The sequence below is a fragment of the Apteryx rowi genome, unplaced genomic scaffold (assembly GCF_003343035.1).
Source record: "Apteryx rowi isolate R43461 unplaced genomic scaffold, aptRow1 scaffold_495, whole genome shotgun sequence".
In the NCBI taxonomy this organism is placed as follows: Eukaryota; Metazoa; Chordata; class Aves; order Apterygiformes; family Apterygidae; genus Apteryx; species Apteryx rowi.
Genome location: NW_020450755.1, coordinates 526,167 through 550,378, shown reverse-complemented (window position 1 = coordinate 550,378; position 24,212 = coordinate 526,167). Strand labels below are relative to the sequence as shown.

Below are 24,212 nucleotides of genomic sequence, written 5' to 3'. Positions count from 1 at the left end.
CAGCTTTCGCTTTCACAAAGTCATACATCAAATTATGGGCACATGTGAATGCTTTTGGAAAAAAGGGCTTTTGAAAAGCTCATTTTCCCCTGCCTACACATTCAAATTCTGTAAATGAATCATTGTAGTTTATAGCTAAAAAATAGATGGCAGAAATAGGGTAGTGTAATGTAAAATTGGAAAAAATACTGCACAGTCTATTCAGCATCATGGCTTATAGTGAGGCAGGCAGACAAACATCTCTCCCAGATCTCTTCCTCTCCCATTCAGTGTTACAGTGATATGGCTTGCTAAGAAGCTATAACAACCTGGTCATTTTTTATATTTTTTCAAAAGAATACAACTCTACTTGTCAGGAAAAGCAAGTAAGTAAGAGTGGAATTTTGTCAACAGCAAATGTTACTGTTTGGGGAAAAAGATAGGATTCGGTTTTGCATTGAGAAACGCTGTTCTTGTTTGTCAGATGGTCACAAGGCTCTAGAGCTTTGTGAGGAGAGAAAAGGTAGTGTTAGTTTTTGCCATCTTTCAGCTTCAACCCTAAAAGGTGGTGAGGGTGATGAATAACTGCATACTTCCCACAGCAGTCAAACCAGGTGAATCTCATTAGCTCCCATTCAACCAATATAAAAAGCCAAGAAAAAGGAATAATGTATAAACATGTCACTAGTAACATCTGTGAGAACAGGCAATGTCAGTAGGACTTGTGATCACTTTGGCCAGCTTGACGTTGCTTCAACTTCCTGTTTTAAATGACATGATTGAGAACGTGGATTTAAAGCATGTTACAAAATCAAAGGGGGTGAGTTATAAAAAAATTGTGTTTAGTGCGTATAATGGGAGAGGTGTGGTGACAAAGTAGTTAAATTGTCTCACCGCAAATCCAAAACAGCGGGTTGAGCCTTGCTAGATGAATGCTAAAGGTTTCCTCCAGCTTGCCTAGCTATGCATATCTGGGCCATCAGGGGTAGCCAGATACACTTTGGCAGTACCAGTTTCTTACACGTCATAAGCTACAAAAACTCTTCCTTAGCCATGAGGGTCTGGAGAGCAAATAGGGGATTTGTAATTGTAGAATTTTTACTGATTCAACAGATAACAGAGATAGATAATTGTTTCAGATAACTATGGGCTAAAATATTTGTATCTTGATCACTTGAGCTGTTACTGCACCATGTAGACTCTTCTTTATAATGGACTTTAGCAGAAAACTTGAGTTGTCAATAATAATAATTGGTCTTCAGACTTTATGCAATAATATTTGTTAAAGACTATGTATCAGTGAAGAGGTACTAAATTGCAAAATCAAAACAATTTGTATTTCTCATATTCTCTTGACTGTTCTCTGCCTTTTGCTAATCCATCACTACTCCTAACATCTTAGTTTTTTTGTTGCTGCAAATGATCCCAGTCTAAAAATAAAAGAAGAAAGATAATGTTTTTCTTCACTTAATCACTACTCTTCTGAATGTGATCTTCTCCCCCAATGGGTGGTTCCATGGTATCAAATTTACACTGTTAAATTGTATATACACATAATCTCCTGAGTTCATTCATGGTGATAGGACCCAGAAAATTAAAAGGGATACAAGGCCTTTCATATCTAGGTCACCAATGTAAATATAAGTAGGTCAGTAAGGAGTGAAAGTAGGTTATCCAATTGTTATGTGGGGTGAGGGGTGTCAATCCGCTTCTTGGTGGATATGTTTCCTGAGCACAACAAAATAGCATCACAGTTGACATTGACATTGACTGGTGTCCCCCCCAGCAATTGCCACAGAGATGTCAAGAAACAAATGGACAAGGAAACAAAACTATCCTGTCGCATGGGAAAGGGCATACCCAGTTCTGGGCTGAGGCATATTGGGAGAGCAGCGTGCAGCCTTGCTGGTGAAGCTTGTGCTTTTCTATCCATTCTGTCCCTGATTAATGGACAGAAAAAGGACCTCACTTTCCAGAGCTTTGGTCTGACAAATTTCATCAGTGCAATATCACTTGATAATGCGTATAAAACAAATAGTTTTATCCTATTATGTCAGAACAAATTACAGCCTATGGGCCTACTTCTCTACTCCATTATGCCACTTTTAGACTGGTGCAATTCCACTAATCACAGATGAGTTCCACCAGCCTAAAGCCAGCATGACAGCATGAAGATGCAGGGCCTTCATCTTTTAGAGAATGAAAAATAAAGCTCTGAGGCCTTGCTGCATTAATAGAAGTGCTCCTAAGTACAGCCCGTATGAAAAGTAGAGCCAGACTTTGCATTTTGAAGCTAGGTCATTTCTATGGTGAAGAACAGAAAGACTTGGTCATGGTATTTGTGCAGTAGGTGTGTTATAGCAGGTCGTGTTTGGGATGTTTCAGACTTTGTCTTGGGTGGTGCAGGTTACAAAGGGGAATTGATGACTGGTGCTGTGGCCTGAAGTATGGTGCTGATGGCAAGTTTGAGCATTTCTCCCCTTAGCTCTAGGTCCCTTTACCTCTCACCATAGATAGAAGCATCTCACAAAGTATGTTTCCTTTGCCTCTGTCTGAAAAAAATCAGTGTTTATGTTCCAGCTTTTAACTGACTCATTTTTAAGTGCAAAGGCATGTGAGTTTTAAGCCCATTGACACCTGAAATTAGCCCCATGTCACCTATAAAGTCTTCTATGATGGTTTGACAATTGGCATAACACATACAGAAGGGGAAAATGGCAAATGCCACATTAAGAAAAGACAAAATATAAAAGACTGTAATGATCTCAGCTGTTTTAAAGGAAAAAATGTTAAAAAGAAAGTAGAGTGCAACTGTTTTTTGTAGAAATTTATGTAGCACTCACCCCTGTAATATCTGATTACTCAGTTTGAGAGTTTGTGCTCTTGCTCTCTCTGCTTTGTTCTGGCCCTATCTCAGGGCTACCGAGTTCTTAGCAAACATCAGGAGCACTGTTATTATCTTCAGCTTCCTGGGTGCAGCATAACATGTGATACAAGAACATCCTTCCTCTCTACTTCCCATTTCGTTAGATAATAGGCCTCTTCTGAATGCATTTCAGTTATTATTCAGTGCTTCTGAAAACCCTGTTTCTTCTTTTGTTGGGAGCTGGAGACCCCCAGTATAACTTACTGTGATTCCTTTACATTTTATGAATTATCTGTTGGCTTTGTTGTGCATAGTTCTTTCATACTAGAAAAAAAAAAGAGCTCACACATCCAAATGTAAGATAACAGAGTAACTCAGCATAGATGCTTAGAAATGGCTTGATCTCTATCTGGGGAATAAGTGTTCTCAGAAACCTTAGCTAAGCAGCAGCATGTGTGTCCATCTCTTTAAGGCTTTCCTTTACAAATGGATATTATATTCTATGATATATGTATATTATCTAGCTCTGAGGAGAAACAGTTGCTATTTAGTTTCAGATAGAAGATTTCAGGGTGCTTAAGTAGACACATGGGCTATATCTGTACTAGTGAATTAATATCCAGGACCACTCTCTGGACTGAAGTCAGTTGGCATAGAACATGCTATGTCCTTATTCTTAGACCCAAAACTGCCGACTGAGAATGGTATTCGGTCTACCCTAACTGCGCCCAGAAATAGTTTTGGAGGCAAAACTGTGCAGGGCGTGGCTCGAACTATTTAACAAAACCAAGCTCCATCAATCAATGTCCAGCAATCAAAACCCAGTGGCCAATAATGTCTCCTGCCACTGTCTAATTTAGTAGTATAGACAGAGAGAACTTGTGTTAAAACACAGAACAGATCTCTTGAATCCCAGTTCTTCTTTCCAGAGGGGACCTTAGGTCCAATGCAGATCTTAGGACATCATTGCTGTAAGCTGCAGATATGTATGTTGGGTGTATACTCAGAGCCTGGAAAGGAGATCATAGGAAAAGACAGTGAGCCAAACTGTGGGGCCACATAAACTAACAAGATGTATGTATCTGGCCTTAGCTGTAAGTTAGACTATCCTTGCACTTAAGCAGCTAAATTCACCATCACTGATGTTGTATAGAGAGTACTGTGTTGACACATTCACAGGAAAAGTCTAAGTGTGACTGTGAATCACATCTCACTTACGCTTGCATTTCTATATATCTCTTTCACATTGCTACTGCTCTAGGCAGAACTTCCTACGATTAGTCATCCGTTTCAAACTAATTATCATGTCAAGATAAGTTTTCTAAGTGCTTACAGAGAAAGCAAGGAGTTTTCATGTGCTGTTTGCAATCACAGCATTTCAGAAGAGACAACAAAACATATGGAAAAGAGTGAGCAGGGACAGACTGGAAGGAAACAGAACTAGGAAAATATTTTGGTTGCAGAGGAAGCTGGCCTGTCAAAGTGTTCTTATCTGTGTACAATACTGTTTATATTCCAGTTAATTTTGTATATGGGATATTGGTTAACGAAAGGATTGTGAAGAAGCTTTCTTAGCAGGATGGACTGTATTTATGGTCCATTAGTCGGTTGCAGAACAACCATAAAGCATGCATTAAATCAGTGCCTTGAGTAAAGATCTGAAAGGCAGAATTGCATCCTCATGTGTAGGTATTTCACACACTTGCATCCCGCCCTTTTGTGTTAAAAGCATTTGGGCATGTGATTTCCTTTTACTGAAGGAAGAGCGTATATTTAGCATGCCCTGAGCAGAAAGAAGGGCAGCAGTACTGCAAGTCAGCATAGGCGGACTTCAGTAGGAAAGAAAGACTTTGCACTTCCAGCAGCCATTTCAAGTCAGTGTTACAAAAAAGACTGACTTTGGACACTCCTTATATGGTTTTACAAGGTGAGAGAATGAACAAGGTACCTGATACACACACATTTACACAGACATGTTCCTCTACCACCATGCAATAATTTGTTGGAAATCCACTGATATATATATATACAGGTGTGTGTGTGTGTGTGTGTGTGTGTGTGTGTGTATACATATATATTTTATTCTCAGTACCCTTATAGGGTCTAACAGTCATAAGAAGTGACCAAGAATAATGGTGTTGCTGATCTAGCATGCACACCCAAGGAAACTGCAAAAGAAATCATAGCGAGACCAGGAATGCTTTTGCACTGGTTCTCATTAAGGTCAGTCCTTTTACATCCTTCTAGACAGCTCAATGGTATATCACCCAGGCAAATAAAAGAGCTGATCCCAGCTCACTAAGGTCAGTAATGCTAGACAGTAGTTTTTCCTCACCATTTTTGAGTTATCTCAGTCTCTGTCCAATGACATATCAGCATTTTTTTTTATACCAGTTATAGGGGGTAAATAATACATTTGGAAAGGACCTTTCTAGTAATTGACTTGGCAAAAATCTTTTCTTAAAATTCTACTGCATGATCACAAATTGCACACAAATCTTGGAAGTCTTTATTTATAGTTAGTCTGTATATTCAATAACACTTAAACTCTTTGCAACACAATCTTCCTGAGGCTTCAAAAAACCTCAGTCACTTGGTTTCAGTTAACTGCATATATAAAGAAAGGTTGATTGTATTTACCTGGTAGCTTCAGGAGCATCATGACAACTGGTTATTCAATGTTTGCAAAAGGATCTGACAATGAAATATGCTCCAGGCTACTTGTGTCCTATTGGGCACATAAAGCATTAGATTATCTTAATACAGAATTAAAAGGCTGTCTATTTAAAGGGACTATTCCCCCTGGATGTAACACACACCTGTAAAATGAATGCCTAGAAAGCCCAATTAGGCTCTGTGGTTTTTAGAACTGCCTTTAAAGCACACTGTCCCCCCTAGTGAGAAAAAGCAAAGGCTCTCAGCAAGCAGAAATAGGCAGAGGTGTCTTATATTTGCTTCCTACTGCATGGCATCTCCTGCCATATGTCTTTTATCTCCAGAAGGCTGTCTGGGGTTTTCTGGAAACAAAACTCATCAGCCTTTACTATTCTCAGTTCAGAGATGCTGCCCTTGAGGAGGCCTGCACTAACATGGTTAGCTTTTCAGGCTTTGCTTCAAGCTGCCCGATGTCTAACCAAAATCTGGAAATGTGCAGAAAATGTAATCAAACCAGTTAGCTCCTCCTTAAACCATTCAGAGCCAAGTGGAGGGGGTTTCATGGGAAAAACAAACAAACAAACAAACATATCTTAATATTTTATTAGCCATCCTCATGAGGACTGAGCAGAAGGGAAGCCTAGCTTTTACAATGAAGTGGGTAACACATACGTTCATGTGATAGGCAGTTTATTTTCACTCTGTGAGTCTGGAGAGGAAGGGGAAAACAAAAACAAACCAAAAAAAAGCAAAAATCCCATGGGCCCTAAACTGCTCCTGGGTCTTGAACTCAGGCCAATGTATAGTATTTAAGGCTGATGTTTTTCAAGATCTTCCAAAGCACATGCAAGATAGAAAATGAAATGTGCAGTCAATTCTTGACAGCTTTATTCAACAAGTCCAGTTACCTAGCTGCAGTGATGGGGCCGTGGTCCATAGCAAGAAGGAGCTTGCTGGAATTTGGTAAGGGAATGAATTTGAACCAGCTGGAGAAGAGAAATAATCTGTCCTAATGGGTTACTTTCTGGGTTTCTGCTCTACCCTCCCTCTAAACTTCTGTCTTATTTTCTTACGTTCGTTCTCCCTTCCAAAAACAGTACGACCAGCTCATTTCTGTGCCCCCATTGCCTCCATACCACTGTACCACTAACCTCTCTCTGAGGCCCATTCTTCCACTACCTCCAGCTCCTTCCCAGGCCTTCTACCTTTACTTATCCCAACATTATCCCAATTAATATGCTCATCTGACTCGGCGTTAAAAAAGAGAAAAGGAAGGTGCGCTGGTCATCCCTGACTGCTGAGAATCACCAGCAGCATTCAGGTCTACTAAATCCAGAAGCTCTTCCTTTACAAACTCAGTATCATCCTACCCCAACCCACTCTTCTTCACTGATCCCATATTCAAAAAGGAGTCCAAGAATTCCTCTCATTCATACAGTTGGGACTCCTAAGTAAAACACACCCTGCATAGACTTGTCCTCGCTTTATGATCTGTCCCCAAAAGCAGTGTTTGTTTGGTTTTGTCTGTCTCTCTCTCTGGCCAGACATCATACTTCTGTCCCTTTCAGTGGTTCTGATGTTCAGCCAGCTCGGGGTGGAGCAGAGCAAAGGGGAGCTACCTTCTCACTGGCAGACCATCACTGTGGCCTGAAGTGCTTGCTCAGTCTTGGGGTAGATCTGCTGGAATATCAAAGGTGGAGCAATGATTATTTCTACCACTTCAGGAGCAAAAGCAAGCTGCATCTTCATGGCAATGTCAATCTTGAAAAAAAGGAAGAAAAAATAACTTCTCCCAAAGGAGACTCATTCAAAACTTCTCTCTGAGGAGGGATATATTTGCTGTCTATGAATATGTGAGAGGAAAAACACTAAAAGAATATTTTGATTTAGAATATGATACTAAGGCAAAAACAAATGAATATGATCTGATACTGATTACCTGTAGTCTGTTTATTCAAAGGTTTCTCATTGTCAGAAGAAAGAGGTAATGAATGATCAGAACAGTGAAGGAGACAAGAACCTGGTAAATGAAGCTCAGTGAATGTACGGGGAAGATACAATGCAGTTGCCTAGCAAAGGTCTGTGTCTGATGACTTAGTAATACCTTCCATCCCAAGCTCTTGGGTACTTCTCTCATACCAATGCCTCCTCTTGACTCAGATCCTGAAGGTGCAATTCAATGACAACAATCAGCTGTGAGTCATTCCACGTTGTGGAACTATCCCCATTGTGCGGAAACTGATGTGCAAAAAGGACCACAGCATTGCCTAACACTGTGGTCAATCCCATGAAATGTCATCTCTGTCATGTTCATGGAGTCCTAAGCTGTGGTCCTAAGTGTGATTCACTGCTGCTGCCCAGAATCTGCTCTAACTTACCATAGTGGCTGTGACTTCCAGTTTGCTCTTAGTTTCCCACCTGGGAAGAAGTGTTTACTCCTCTTTGAATTCCCTGTCACTTTCTCTGCCACCAGCTCCTTTCTCAACTTTGGCCCAGGAAGTCCTTGTGTTGATAAGGATTCTATCAAACTTTCCAGCAGAATTATGTATGTGGCCCTTTCTTCCTCTGAAAATCAAAAATGAGTAGGGACTCAGATTTTGTGGTGATGAAAACCACTATAAAACCCCTAAGAAGGGAAGGAGAACTATTAAACAAGCCAGTCTGTCTTTTGCCAGCCCTCAAAAGACCTGAAACAACATCTACAGCATGAACTTAAAATGGAAGACCATGAAAACTGGGTCTCTGCCTTAATTCTGGATTGTCTGTTCTAAATTAGTAAAAGTCCCATTTGTAAGACACATACAACTAGACCCCAGGCATCGTGCTCTGTGATTGTCTGCTTGTTTTGCAAAGCAACAGCACAGACTAGCACAACCCTTTTAAACACTCTTCCTCATCAGGATTTAATTATAAAAAAATCTGTATGCTGCAGAAACTTGTGGTCTGGGATTTAGTGGTAAAGACTGATTATGCAAAAGGATACTGGCCTGCCTCTGAAATACATAATTCTGATCCTTTTCTCTACCCAAGCGCTCTTCTGGAGCAACTGCTGGCAAAGAGAAGAAATAAGTCACCGCTGGGTAGCTCCATGAATTCAAATGCTACAGTACATAGAAAAGAGCAATAGCATAATTTTCCTGTTCCCGAAAGAAGCTCAGTCATGTATGTGAGGTTAAGCTAGGATGCTCTGCATATCTAGAGGTCCTTTGATATAAGTAGTCTTTTTTAACTCTCAACCTCTATATGTATTTGTCTGTCCTTTTTCTTGATTTTTCTCAGTAAACATTTGCTCTCGAGATCCACACAGCCCTCTATTTCATATGTGCCAGTGGTCACAGTTTGCGTGACACTTCCTTCACTTCTTTGCATTTCATTTGCTAATGAGGATCAGACACACTTACTGCTTGGATAAGAGGCCTCCAAAGAAACTGTGCGTGTCACAAAAACTTATGCTGGCAATTTAGGCCCGGATTCAGGAAGATGTCTTGGTTCAGGACAACACGTAGGCACATATTTCAGGCTATTAAAACCTGGAACCTAATTAGAAAACACCCTTTAAAGGTTTTTTTTTTTTTTGAGCCTGCAGTGAATCAATGTAACAACCAAGTCACAACTGCCTGGCTCCTCCATGAATTTGAATGCTGAGGCAGATAGGAAAAGATAGGAAAGAGGTGAAAACTATGGAAATGAGTGTTACTTTTACACTTTTTTATCGTGCCTCAGAATTCACACCAATCATCTGGGCCAAATAATGTTGATTGTACCAAGAAGTAAGACCTTGTTCTAGTGAGCTTACAAAGTCATTTCTATGTGAGAAAAACTATTTTTATGAAAACAGTGATTATGCATTTTAACTACTACAATGTTAAATATGATTTGGCACATAGTAAGGACTTAAAGGAAAAATAATCTGCAACATAAGTCATATGTCATGTTGCCCATATTCTTTCTTTACAGATAATAAATATTTTCTCTTTGAAATTGCAATGAAAAAAAATTGCAAATGCAAAAGTTTCTTTAAACAGTATACTCATTTTATAAAATGAATGCATAACAAAAAAATCAACTTACTGCACAATAGATCTGTTCTGTTTGAGTCCTGCCTGCTGCTATCAAGCGACAAAGGGGAGATCACCTTTTTTTTTTTTTTTTTTTCTTAGCAGTAAGGGGCTAATGAATTCACAGGAGAATCAAAGTTGTGTTCTGGCCGCTGTGACAACAGCTCAATCAACAGAAGGACAAAAAGAAAAGGCCAGAAAGAGAAAAGAAACTAAATGCTGACACCTAAATGAAGCTGTAGAGAGTCCTTTTTAGGAGCTGTTTTGCAGGTTTATATGTACTGATGCAATAAGGCAACTGGAGAGTCTGTAAATGCCCTGCTGGGGAAGATAAGACAGATTGTGACTGCAGAATCTCTCACAGCAGTGATGATGTCGATGGCAGAAGAAATGTTGGTCTCATTTTGACTTGGAGGGCGGGGTTGTGTCAGCAGTCCCGGCAGTTCTGCAGCTTTTGACTTGAAAAATGATAACGTTTAAATGTGATAAAAGCTTGAGAAATGTTTTGGTCTGGAGTCCCACCACTGATCTCCTCACTAATGTTTGGAGAGTGTAAGTACGGGCTAAAAAACAAAGTTTTCGTATCTCTAAATGAAATCAGTATCTCCAAGGGGCTGAGGGGCCTATCTTTGCCTCACACACAAAGAACTTTTAAGAAGATCATTTGGAAACTAGGAAATTAGGCATAATTTTCTGTTTTCCAGAAGCGTGCCATTTCCCTGCCTTCTCCCCCTTCCACTGATGCCTAACACGGCAAATAGTCTTCACCAGGAAAAGGCACTCATGTAACTGATATTTTTGAAAATGAAAATGCTTCTCCTTGGGTTTAAGATAAATCTCATTTGATTCAATATAAAACTCCATTGGCTTCCCAGGCTTTGGAGCAGGGGCATCTGAGAGCGATTTAACCTTCCGGGAAAACACCAGCATCTGATTTTGGCCTTGGCATGCCTGTTTGTGCCTCAGACGTCAATAGGGACTTTTCCATAGAGGAGCTGGGGGCGTCTGAGTAGAGGAGGAGCTGATGGGCTCGACAGGCCCCTCGTGGGCCTGCAGGAGTGCAGGAGTCTCTAAAAGGTGCCCTGCGTGCTTCACCACGCACTGGTCTTTGACAGTCTCGTTCATTGTAATTGTTAAAGCAAAAACATTTTTGTTGGTCTCCTACTGTTTTATACATTAATAGCCCAAATCTGCAGTACGGGATTAGTGGTAAGCTGAAACAGACACGGCAGTCTAAACTCAGGGGAGGAGGGTCACCCTTGCAGAAACCACAAGGGACTTTTGATGAAGTTCAGCAGAAATTAGACCATGTACTGATTACACTAAAGAGTACAATATTGTTGCTTTCATTTGTTTGGGCTTGCTTGCTGTGGTATATTCCTGAATACCTCATCACAAGGAAAATATTCATTGAGAGTAATGCCATGGCCATGAGCCTTGTTTGAGATCAATCTCTTACATGGGGGTGCGAACAAAAGCAGTTTACAGAGCTGGGATCTTTGCTGATTTTCTTGACCCATCAGCTTCCTGTTTCCATTATAGTTTTTTCAGCTGTTTTTAAAGTGATAAGGCTACAGAACAGCTTCCTAATTTATACCTCTTTTAAGCCAAATAATTTTGGTTCTTTACACAAAACATCTTGAATCAAATTGTACTTGGGCTACTTGAGTAATGCATAACTTCTATTCTATTAATTAATAAAAACTAGTTGATGGCTGTCCCCATCCTGACTTTTTTTTTCTCTCAAATTGTTCCACCTCAACTTCTTACAGCCTAAAAAATCTACAAATGTTATTGATCAGCTGTCTCAACCCTCAAGACAGATCAGCTCCTATCCGTCATTTCACAGGCCATATCTTGCTTGGCTCCCTTTCCATACTCACACTAGACGTGTGGGCTCTCTTGGGTTTGTGCTTGCTGTGAGTAGCTTTACTTGCCTCTTGAAAGCTTCTGGGAGGAAAAGCCCAGTCCCATTGATGTCAATGAGGCCTATGTAGGTTTCAGGTTTCAGATCTTCTAGATCTCAAACGTGGCTCCAGTGAAACTGTTATCTATTTCTAAGTTTTATGTCTTGGTCTGCTTTCCTATGTATATACTTTGCTTGCATCAAATCTTTCATTTTATCTTTTTGGGTTTTTTGATAATTTATTTTGAATTTTTCTTTTTACTTGAAAGTTTCAATGCATAAACTAAAATAAAACATTGTCATATGCATAACTATATTGTGCAGAGAGGGATTGTAGACAGTCATAAATATATGTGTTCATAATTGGATTGGTTTTGGTGGAAAAATACAAAAGGGAAGAAGATTTTATGTCAACAGATAGGAAATTATAAAGGAACCAATACGACATCCCATCCACATGCCTCTCCTGTGTTTTGGAGATGCTCCTCTGCAACAGAAAGTTTTATAGTGCTCTAAGTTAGCTTTGTCCATCTTCATATTTAAAAAATATTTTCTATCTGAATACATGTTTAGAACAAATAATTATGAAATTATAATTCTGTGAGATTGGGGAAGTTACTTAACCTTTGTGATAGTTTCATTAGTGTGGCTAATTTTGTTAATGTGCCAGCATCATGAATAACTCCAACACAACTTTTGAGAGTACCTTTATTAACACAGATGCATTAACCAGTAGAGGGGGCACAGAAGTCAAAACACTGGCTTGACTGTGTATCTAGGATAGGTATTTTTCCTTGTGTGTGTGTTTATGTGTGTGTAAGGAGTAGAAGAGAGGCAAATATCTTCATAGTCTTTAATTTACCTTTATTAATTTAACATTACTGAAGATATGTTCTGTTTTCATTACAGACCAGTTCTCTTGGAGACTGTTTCTTTAAGTGTGTTGGAAAAAAAATCCTGTACTTGTAGAGATTATATAATATAACATTGGCCATCAGATGATTTACATTGTGTATATGATTTTTTCCACTAACAGAACTAATCATTTGGAAAAAGATATGGAAAAAATGTCTGCAGAAGTAGTCTTTACACTTCTACATTGTATTGAAGAGAAGAGCTGGTAGGGTAGAAGGGATTCCAAATGTTTTAAGGAGTCCCAGGCTCCTGACTGTCAAAATACCAGTCTGCAAGTAGACATTTAAGGAATGTCAAGATTTGTATGGCCGGGTGCAAGGGCAAAGCACTATTCTCCTCTTTCTCCAATGGCCTGTGATGTTCCCAAAGTGCAGTGTGGCACCAGTGCCAAAACCTGCCCTGCATTATTGTCAGCAGGTGCTATACCAGTTCAAGCCCAGAATGAAAGCTAGCAGAAAGCTTGAACAGGAGTGAGAGAGGAATGCAGAGCATTTGCAATACATAGAAAGGGGTGACAAAAAGCCCAAGAGAAACCAGGATACTCAGTGGCCAGAGCCCAAGGCTGAACAGACCAGTGGGGCCCCAGTCTCCTGCCCTGAATTGCGCAGGATCAGCTTCTCAACTTGACTTGGGGTCAGCCTAATTCAAAAGAAACACCTTTTGGACCTCTTATCTCACCACAGAAAGCAGTGCTGGGTCCCAGAAGCCACAGGAACAGATGTGGGCAGGCAAAATGAGCACCAGCTGCAGCGGCTGGATGGGATGAGGACAGCTGGGGAGAGCAGAGCACAAAAGCAAAGCAGGTGCCCAGAAGCCAGACATGCAGGGAGGTCAAGAGGGGACAGATAAAGGATTTCACTTCTTAAAAGGGAGGGACACTTGGAGGATGAGTAGAAACACCAACCCCTGAGAGAAAATCCATGTAAGCACTGACTCAGTCAGACATGCTGTTCCACAGCAAATCAAAGGGAGCAGGATTAAAGTGGTTAAGATTGAAAAAACATCTAACACAGCAGTTCCTGAAGAGGCAAAATCAAGCAGGTGAGGAAACATAGGGGGCAAAGGGGGAACAGAATATTCTTATAAAAATAGTGGTTTGTTGTGCACCTTAAGAACCTGATGTGCACAAGGAACAGCCACAGGTGGCATTCATTAAAACCTACTTACACAGGACACAGCAGGGTAAAGGTCCGCTGGAAATCCTTTTGTAATCTTACATGAGAATTAAGCTCTGAACAGCAAACTTTGGATCCACATAAAGATTCAAACTTCCCTAAAAGACCAGGGTGTTTGTATCCACATTTTGATTTTGGCCTAGCTCTTTCTCTTTCATCCTCTCAAGCTCCCATTTCTTTCAATAGATGTTTTTGAGTGAATCATGAGGTAAGGACTGGGCCTGGGAATGCAAAATGGCATGACTGTGTGAGGGACAGATTTTTTCTTGATGTTTGCAAGAATTTCAGCAGTGATTTGGAGTGAATTTACAGTATGTAGTATTTGATGGTGATATTAGCTTTAAATATTAGGGACAGCTGATGAAAGTTTCTGGAATTTCCCTTTTTTGTGTTTTTTTTGGATAGGCGACTAGTTCAGCACTTTGTGAGTCTAGATATTTTCCTTCTTGGAACGTACTATAAACTGAATCAACATTTTTGTGATGCTATCAACATTACAGCTATTAATGTGACTTTTAAGATCGTTTGTTTTTAAATCCCTGGCTCCTGAGTTCATTTGAATATGAGAGAATTTCAGCTTCCGTTTCTTTTTAGAACTGAGTAGTTAGTTCTCATGTCTGTTAAATAAAATTTGGAAACACAACCCTGGCATGATCCTGACAGTTCAAGAGCTAGCTGTTGTATAAAATAGTTTTTAAGGTTCTGACACTCTTTTTCATGTGTCGTTATAAGCAGTACTGTCATTGATGGTTTTCAATAGCTGTCTGGCAGATCTGCTCTATTCCATCTCTCACTTGGTGTGTAGAGCCGTTAGAGACTGCTGAAAGCCTGCCAGTAGAGTCCTTATGGAGGGGAGCTGCAAACAGACAAAGCAATATTCTTACTACAGGCATATAAAGGCCTTCTCCAGGGAGGAGAAGTTGGTCTGGAACATAGTGCATAACCCAAATTCAACTTACTAATTATGTAATAATGACCCCAGTCCTAGCAGATATTTGTTACACCAGAACATGGTACAGAGAGATTCCCTGTGTAACCTTCAACAGACTCTTCCCATCCAGTAGTGGAGAGTCTACTGCTTTTTTTTCTGAACGATTACTCTAAACATGATAAAAAAACCCCTGATATTTGCCTGATACATCTTTTGTTTTGCATGTAATGAAAAATAATTATTCTCTAATAGTTCTGCAATGTTAGTTTGTTTCCTTCCATCAGTGATGATGCCATCATATATATATTCCTAGACAGTACACCTTGGTTAAACTCTCTCTGCAAGATCAGTAGGAGAAACCAGACCTTCTGTGAGAAGGCTCATTTTAGTCTTAAAACTACTTGTGCTGCATATTAAAAGCATTCACAGCCACTGTGCAGGTTTCTTCACTGAAAGGCCATAATCACAATTGGTTAAGTTAGTTTGTAGGGCAGGAGTATTGTTAGTATACCTCACTGACAATACACTTATGTACCCTGTTATGCACAGGTAGCTTTTTTTTCTGATAGAAAGCACTTGTTGGCCAGAAGACTCTCTTTTCTCTTTACAGACAGTGATTCTGATGACTCCATTTCTCACTAGATACAGAAATGTAATTGCAGGCATGAAGCCAGCAGAAAACTCTAACTAATACAGAATGCTTTAGTGTACCATCTAACCCTCTGAGGCTACCATGATCCCATACGTCTTTGCTTTTCATGCTGGCCTCCTGTAGAGATTCACTTCCATTCATAGTTTTGCTCCTCTGACACAATGGACCTAGCTGCCGACAGGGTAAAGCCTGTCTGGGGAGGAGATGAAACTTTAAGGGTGGACTGTGGCACAAACTAGCTGAGGAACAAACCACCACAAAGTTTGCCACGCTGCTCTCCAATTCAATTTTTGATCTAGTCTTTTGATTAGAAATGCTTTGTTCCCCTTGCACCCTTTCACTTCTCCTGTTATGCTGGGTAAGCAATCTGGAGTAGGGGCTGTTCATGGTTTTACAATGTCTGATTGCAGTGAGATCTTGTTGTATGATTAGGACTCAGGTGAACAGTAGTCCAGATAAATATAAATATGAATACTTAAAACTGAAGATCAATAAACAAAAGCAAATTAAAACAAACCAAAACTGGCAAAAGGGGGGGGGGGGAAGGCAATCAACTGTCCAAAAATAAAGCCTCTCTTCCCCAAGCCTGTATCTCCCTTGGGGAGAGAATGACAGCGCTACTAGCTTAACAAGTGTTAGTTATGTAATACAGCATAATAGTGAGCCATGCTCACACAGTGCAATAATAATAATAAATGCAATAGAAGAACAGAACATAGCAGATAATTGCAGATGGTGTGCTTGTTGCTCTATGTTCCTATGATTTGGCTGCTTACGGGCAGAGTGCTACACCAGCTTTCTCTACATGCTTACGAGCATTGCAACTGTTGCAGGAGCCATTTCCTTACCCATTCTGCCGCTTACAGCCCCCTTTGAAGGGCTCTCCCACTCAGTTTCTCTTCCATTTAAAACTTCGCAGGTTTGAGGTTCCTCTTGTGTTTAATTTCTCCTGCTGCTCTTACTAACTAGCCAGGTAACTACAGACCTTGCAATAAGTTTGCAGATAAACTAAGGAGAGTGTTAAAACACATGGGGCATTGCTCGGGCAAACGGAGGAGGACGAGAGGGCAGAGAGCTGGACCCCGGTCTCTTGCCGGCGCTCCCAGGGCGTCTGCGAGGGCAGGTGAGCAGCCCAACCCGGGGCACCGCCGGCGAAGAAGCGCATCTGCCGGCTGCGAGGGGCCCTGCGCCCGGGCCGCCCCGGCTCCGCCGGCCCCGACGTGCGGGCGCTGCGCGGAGGAGCCGCGGGCAGCGCGGGGCGGGGTCAGGCCGCGCTCCGAGCCGCCGCCGCCGCCGCCCCCGGCGAGAGGGAGGGAGGGAAGGGGCGGGCAGCGAAGTGGAGGCAGAAACTTCGCCGCCGCGGAGCCGGGCGCAGGGACAAAGTCCTCGGGGCCGCGGCGCTACGCACCCGCGGATGAGGTAAGGCGGAACCCGGCCGGCGGGGCACGGGGGCTGCGAGCCCCCAGCGGGAGCGAGCGAGTGTGAGTGAGTGTGTGTGCGCTGAAATCTCCTCTCTCTTGTTCATCCCGTGCGGGCTGGGCACCTCCGCGGCTGCGGGACGGGGTCTCGCCGACGGGCTCGGCGGGCTCCGTGCGCTCCGCTCTGCTGCGCGCCGACCTCCGCCCGCCGGGGGTGGCCCCGGGGGTGCCGGGTGCTGCGGGGCGGCGGCGGCSGCCGCTCCGGCCTCTTGGGCCGCCGAACAAAGAGCCGCGGGCGCGCACGGGTCCGCGCCCCGCGCAGGGCTGCGGAGCTCCGCGGCGGGCGGTGGCAGCGGGGGAGCTGCGGCGCCGCGGCCGCCTTTCGGCCCCGTACGGGGGGCAGCAGCCTGCTCGCCTCCCCCCGCTCCCGGGAACCGGCTGGGCTCGGAAAGGCGCCCCGGAGCCCGGCCGGGGGTAGCGGGGCGCTGCGGGAACTCCCGGCCGTGGCCGCGGCCCCGGGGGCTGGAATGGGGCCGTCGGTGCCAAATGCGGTGGCTGCAGCCGCCCTGTCCCCTGCCCCGGGGGCTCCCCCGCCCTGCCCGCCCCACAGCTGGGGACCCGCTCGCTGACATAGGGGCACCGGGCTCCCTCAGAGCCCCTTTAGCAGGTCAGGCAGCTGCTCCATGTGTCTTTCCACGCCGTGTTTCCTAATGAATATTTACCTGAAGACCTTACTCAGTCACAGGTACTGATTACGATGCAGGACTTAGCAGTCTGAGAAACCACAGACCAAAATCTTGCTGAAACAGAAAGGTTTGCCATTGCAGATCTTGGTTTAAAGATGATTGGGGGTGAGCTTTCAAAATGTGAGGTAAAAAGGGAAATAACATAGTTAGCAATGACAATTTTAAAAGGCTGAGCTCACGAAGGTGGTTTTGAGGCTGATGAAGGTGGTTTGATGAAGATAATTATCATACCAGATCCTTAAAGTGTGGAGTGAATTTTGCCTTTGTATATGCCCACAGGACTCTTGTCACTTCCAAAGGGATCTGTGCATACAAATCCAAGGGGGTCATTTGGCCCTGTGTGGACTCCATGTAATAATGTTCTGTATGCACCCAAAACTCCCACTGAAATTAAGTTAATGATTTGCTTTAAATTAGCACCAGGATTTATGGTCATTCTCTTTAATCAGCTTTCAGTAAAGTTATACAGGAAGATCCCATTGGAACTGTTGGGATCTTTGTATATGCAAAGAATGTAAAAGGAAACTGGTATTTTGTATGACCTTTTTTATGGTGCTTTACTTACAGTGATGTCCTTTTATGTTTTTTACACAAATGAAATGTACGGTTCTGGGCCTCAGTCCTGCAAGAACTTCTCTATGTTTTTGCTTTTACTTCTGTGAACAGTCCCAATGGGAGGCATCCCCTGCTCCTGGAGAGGATTACCTCTCTGTAGTCAGTGGAAATGCAGGCATTCCAGCTCTGAGTGCCCTTGCACTGGGATGCCTGGAGATCCTCGAGCTGCTCTAGTCCCCTCCCACCCTCTCCCTTGTGCCAGTTCATCTGACTCCCTGGAAAGCCAGCTTGGGGAGCTAATGTGGCAAAAAACTAACCTAGCCCAAAAGGCCTGGTAGCTTTCTGCCCCTTCAGCTTATGGGATCAGGGTCCCTGTGGGTGCTGGGGACCCCCAAGGCCAAGGCAGGAGAGGGCAGGGAGATGCTGGTGGGAATGGGACAGGGAGCAGCACTGTTATCTCCTTGTTAGAGATGAGCTGAGTGTAGCGAGGCTGAAACTACAGTGTCAGGGTGTGGTGTTACTTTGAGTGGTTTAAACTGGCGTAACTGGCACTGCCCTGGTTGCTCGTTCCTACCTCTGCCTTTTCTCCCCCTTCATGCCGCCCCGAACACTTATGTTGCCCCGTGGTGAACTGGATCTAGGAATTGAGTGAAAACCAGATTTAATTTTAACCTGGATCTCTTCCATGATCTGGTTCACTGGGGGGTAAGAGAAGAGGAAAGAGGGTGTGGGGAAGGTAGGGCTGCTTTTTTAAGCTGGCAGATCTTGGTATTGCTACCAAAAGTGCCTGTGGAGCTGCAGCGTGACCGTAGGTGCTCTTAACTTCCTCTCCACCCTGTGGAGCCTGTTGTAGCGATTCTGCCTGTCGCCTAGGGAGCCCTGCCTCCCTGGGTAAAAATGAGCCTTTGTAAATTACTCCATTAAGCTTAATGGAGTAGTTGTAACAGAAAAATTAAGCAAGTACACAAGTGTTTGCATAATTGTTGCTTTGGACAACAGTAAGCGCCATAGGTAGCGTAGCAGAATGTGCAGTGTTTTATAAAAAGAATATTAGTTTGTAAGCTCCTACAGGGAACCACTGTTCTTTACAAAGTGTGTCTGTCTAGCGCTTAATACCAGGGTGAGTTAGAAGTTTTAAAGGCTGTCATGACACATATAGAAATAAGTAATTATCACATGGGCTTGTGACAGTAATGGGTGCTGATCCAGCAAGTGAAATATGCTGAGTAAGTTTCTCAATCCTGGTGCTGGCTGAAAAGTAGAAACTGGTTCCCAGCAAAAGGCAGCGAAGACCTCACTCCTGCCAAAGATGGGGAATCCAGCCTTTCCCTTCCTAGTTGCACCATCCCACCACAACCATTGCACTGGCTCTACTGGTTGTGTGGTGAGTCAGGTCAGGTCACTGATCAGGCTGAAAATTAGTTTTTCTCACAACTAAAAAGGCCATTAGTATACTGACTCCTCCTGTTTCAACACCTGTAATAGTGTGACCTCAAGGCAGGAGGTGGAAATACATGACCAGCGATGGTCCTGTATTATTATTATTTTTTTTAATAGCCAGATATGCTTCCAAAACCTGCTTTTGTTAGCCAGATCAGAGCTATTCCACAGTCGGCTGGTGGTGTTACCACCAGCCGCTTGTACTCTGAGTCTACTGCTGAAGACTTCAGCTTTGTGTGCCCTGAATTGCCTTCCGTGAGATCCCTGCAGAGTGCGATGGGGATGCTCCGTCCTCACTGTCCCTTCTACTCTGTGTGCTTTAATGAGCTCCTTCAGCTCTGTCTGCTAGCATTTGCAGTGCTGAGTTAAAGTCAGGTCTTGTGTTTTATGAAACATAGACACATAGGGATCCTTCATGCTGCTGTGAAACACCAACTTAAAGACTGAGAGGGTTGCCTTGCCATTTAAAGAGAATGGTTAGATTCTGACAGTGCCCAAGTGAAATGTATTGCTTCTGAAAGTGGAATAATAATAACATAATAATAATGGAATATAAAAGTTGCAACTGTTCCTGCAAATACTTTCAACTTCTCTGTGTGACTGTTTTTCCTCCATAAACTAAATTGCAGTGACTCAAAGTAATGCACTGGAAAAGTTTGTACAAATGCTAGCAATGAGATTATATAATACAATAGCTAAGGAATTTATTATGGAGCCTGTTCTTGATTCAAAGATGAAGGATTTTCCCTGGTGGATTGTGGATAGTTTATGGCTTCCTCCCCCCTCCCAAAAGCTTATGTATCATATTGTGTAACCACAGAAGTATATGCTTACTCCTCTTCAGCAAATGGTTTGTGAGGCCTTTAATAGCAGTTGTAATGCTTGTAGTTTATTGTTTGGGATAGCATAGCTGAAAATAGGTTTTATTGTCTGTGGCAATTAAAATATGAGCACTTTTCTGTTTTTTTCTCTATTACTTGTGGGCCACGGTATTACATTGTCTGGATTTAGAAGTGCTTCTACTGTCTGTAGACTTTGAGATAATGATTTAATAAGTAATCTTATTTCCTCCTTTCTCTCTTTAGAATTCTCCATTTCTTTGTTCATTTTAAAATCAATTTTATGAAAAAAGAGTAATAAAATAAGAGTAATAAATAGATTGCATGTGTTTTTCTGATTGTTTTATCACATTTACCATGAATCAAATGTGCTGTGGTATGCATTTTGCAAAGGAAATAGATGATGTTCAGAAGCCTTAAGTTTGGAGATCATGGGGAAGATTATAGCAAAGGAAGTAAGTTTGTTTTGCATTAGATGTAATTATAGTCACTCATCTTTGTTTTTTCATTCCTTTTGTGGTTGGTTTAGGAATTTTGTTTTTTCTTGCACTGGGTTTCATATTTTTAGGATATATGTGCTTATATCCAAAACTCCAGGAAAGTTGTGTTTTTCAGCAAACAGAAGTGGTCTAATGCTAGGGGAATGAAGGGTGAGAATAAAACCCTCGCCAGGTGCTTAACAGATGAGTAAACAATGTATTCTTTTTTGTGGGCGCTTAGTATCTTACTGCTGGAACCAGGTCAGCTTGTGTTTGTACTCAGCATCACAAAATAGTAGACTGCTGCCTCTTTGCACATGAGCTCCTTTAACTGTATTATGTTGTCACTGTATTTGGGTTTAAGAGCTGTGGAGTTACATAATAGCCTTACTGTACATGTGTCTATAGTTTGTCAAATTTGACTGATTAATTATGCCCTGCTGTCACATAAAGTGTACAAATGATCAAAGAGACCCTTGATTTTGAAGGAGTGAGCTTGATAGGGTGTGATTTCTTTTGGTTTAGGGTTTTGTTTTGTTTTGTTTTTTTTTAGTTTTATTGTTCTCAGTCACAGGAGCTTAATGCAACTGAGCTGCAGCTGCCCATCCGCTACTTGTGTCATTGCCATCGTTTTGTAAGTGGTGGGAGAAGGTCTCAGCAGCCCTCTTGGCTGTCTTGCCTAGTTCTGCTGCGTGGTTTGCTAATGTGGTTTCATACTTGCTGGCCTGCATCTTAATGGAGTTTTTCAACCACGTTAACTGATTGTGATAACTTTTGCCTGTCTAGACAGGGCCTTACTGTGTCTGATTAGATCCCAGCCTTGTGGTGTGTACCTCTGCCTGTTTCTTATAAATGCTAAGAAGAAAAAATGCATGTTAATAGTGCATAGTCTGTGTTTTGCTTTGTAATGTTAGTATAAAATGTTTATAGATGTTTACTTTTTGCCTGGAGGAAAATAGTTTTAGTCAAATGTCTATAGTATGCATTTAGAAGTGAACTTACTATCTTCAGTCAGGATTGAGAAGACAAATATTCTCTTTAAGGATATTAATTGGGACTCCACCAAAGTCAACTGCAAAAATTTGTTGCTCATTAAAGTCAGGAACCTTTTCTTGTATGTTGTAAACAAATTCCTTTCTCTGTATTGTTAATAGAAATTAAAAGCAAGAGAAATTAAAAATTGACTGTTCTTGCTGCTTATTTTCCTTCCTTTCTATTTTTTTGGAAGTGAAATAAGGTGAATTTCAACTTTGTTGCTCTCAAATATTTAGACACTGTAGAGGGAAGTTTGTATAAAAATTAGTTTTCTACTGTAATAAAAAAAGAGAAATTTATTTATTTCTGGTTGGCTTTACAGAAGCCAATCTTTACAAAATATAAATTTTGAGATAATTTAAGATGGTGATAGGGTCTGTCTTCTTTTTCCCCTTCCTTTCCTCAGAAAAAAAGAGATTGAGATTTTGAAGTCTCTTGAATTAAAACAAAGAAAAAAAAATCTTTGCAGATGAGTTATCTTATAGTTTTGATCCTTGACATACAGCAGAAGATGGTACAAATGTACATGCTTTTCAATAGTCCTTACTAGTTAATATTTTAAACCCTGTATTGTGTTAACAACTACTTCTGTTTTCCTTATACTGTTAGAAAAAACTTAGGGAAAGGAAACACGTCAAGAAGTTAGCAGGCCCTTTTGGTCTGTTGCAGGAATGGGAAGTAAGACTGTAGTACATTCTTTGGAGTTGGGAAAAGCAAACGCAGCTTAGCTTGTATGCTGTGCCTGCCCAAAGGAAATTCCTACTTTATAGCAAGAGAGTGGCCAAGGACCAGAGCATATTATTCTAATTAAATCATTTAGATTGCATCATCACCATCCTAAAGACACTGTGTATTTTTATCTAAATATAAAAATGAGATTTATAGATGTGTTCTGCAGGGATACTGTAAAGAGTTTAGATATCCTCATGCCATAATGTCTCCTTCAGTTAATGCTGTAAAACTTAAGTTGCTGATTTGTTTTGATAGTAGTCACTTGAAAATGCTCTTAAAAATATCTTCCCTTCAGGGATAGGAGGCATTCTTATGTGCTTTAACTATACGCAGAATTAGTTTCATTTATGAAGTACTACAAGTTTAATAAAGTAGCTTTTAAAAGGAAACACTAAATTTCAGCTCTGTATAAATTGGACAAAGATAGAAGAATATTCACCTCTCATTTTAGTTCAAGAAACAAGCCTACTGAGAAAGGACTGAGTTTTGAATTTGGTGTTAACATTGGTGTAGCTATACTCCAGTTGCAGAGTATTTGTTTACGCCAGCTGGTACAAAGTTGATCTTGACTGTAGATGCGAGCTGCCTATAGTTATAGAGAGATCACACTTTAACATGGTAGTGGTACCAATAGTTAGCATATAATTGTCATGATTTCCAATAGAACTTTACAAAATAGTGTGATATTTGGCAATGTCAACTATATAATTAACTTGTGTGATCATTGTATATATGACAGCAGAAAGAAGAGACACTTGAACCATTAAGATACCATTGTTTGGAATACAAAGCTTGTTAAGTAATTATATGCTTTCAAGCTTTACCAACTGACTACAAAGCATCTTCTTTTAACAGTTTCTCAAATCTCTTTTTTTAAGTTATTTAAATACTCTTCTGTGGTTTTAAACCAACAGGAATGTCTTATTTGGACTAAAATATTTTGTATATATTCCCTTTATTAAATTTTGCTTAAAGATGTACAAGTTTTCAGATATGTAATACATTGATTAGGTTCAGGCATTTCAGACTAAAATAATTAAGTTGCAGTCACTAATGAATACATGTCTGTGGCAGGTTTGACTTGCTGAGAAGGTTAGTTTTCTAAAATCATTCTCTTTGTGGTACGTGGGGTCTCATTTGTTTGATCCTTGTGTTTCTACCATTCAAGGTGTGTGCAGTCTGATGTTCACCTCCATCCTGCTCCTCACCAGGAGCAATTATGAGATAAAGCTCAAATGGATTCCTTTTCCATGAGCTTTTATTTCCCCTTACCAAATAAATGTATTGCTGACTGTATGTTCCCCTCCAGCTGCCTACTGTATTCCACTGTCTGGTAGAAGATAGTGGAATAGGATATATGGGAGATGCCTGCCCTTGCTTTTTATTCTTCTTGTTTTCTTGAACTCAGCATCAGCTTTGGAGAAAAGTGCCCAAAAAAGGGAAGGAAATTCCTAGGCTGCTCTATACATGCAGGCGGAGGCACCTTGTAACTGAAAGTCCAGTGAATTTTTCTAGCTTTTAACACTTCGATTCTCAACATTTAGGTCAGTTTTTGTAGGAAGAATACGTTCTCTGTTCTAAGTGCATTGCATTTGTATGCAAGGACTGAAGCTCCAATTCTGATGATACTGCTGCTAAAGCACAGAAACTGATGAAATAAATAGTTTGCTTGTTGTTGATTAATTTCTCTAACAAAATAAATCAATGTCACCTAACAATAGCAGTTTCAGTGTAGCTATTTATCCACGTAAGTGTGGTCCTCATTTGACATACTATTCCTATAAAATTCTTTGTATATGGAAAAATATTAAATGGTGTTAAGTGCTGTTAT

At 41.4% G+C, this 24,212-nt stretch overlaps 1 protein-coding gene across 2 annotated transcripts in view; it reads left to right on the top strand.

Annotated features, from left to right (window-relative positions):
- Positions 1 to 16,490: 16,490 nt before the first annotated feature.
- Positions 16,491 to 24,212, top strand: part of TIAM2 (T cell lymphoma invasion and metastasis 2) — a 185,442-nt gene continuing 177,720 nt past the window's right edge. For both annotated transcript variants that reach the window (XM_026079217.1, XM_026079215.1), the window contains exon 1: positions 16,491 to 16,556. The gene's annotated coding sequence lies outside the window, so the exon portion shown is untranslated. The remainder of the gene's footprint in view (positions 16,557 to 24,212) is intronic.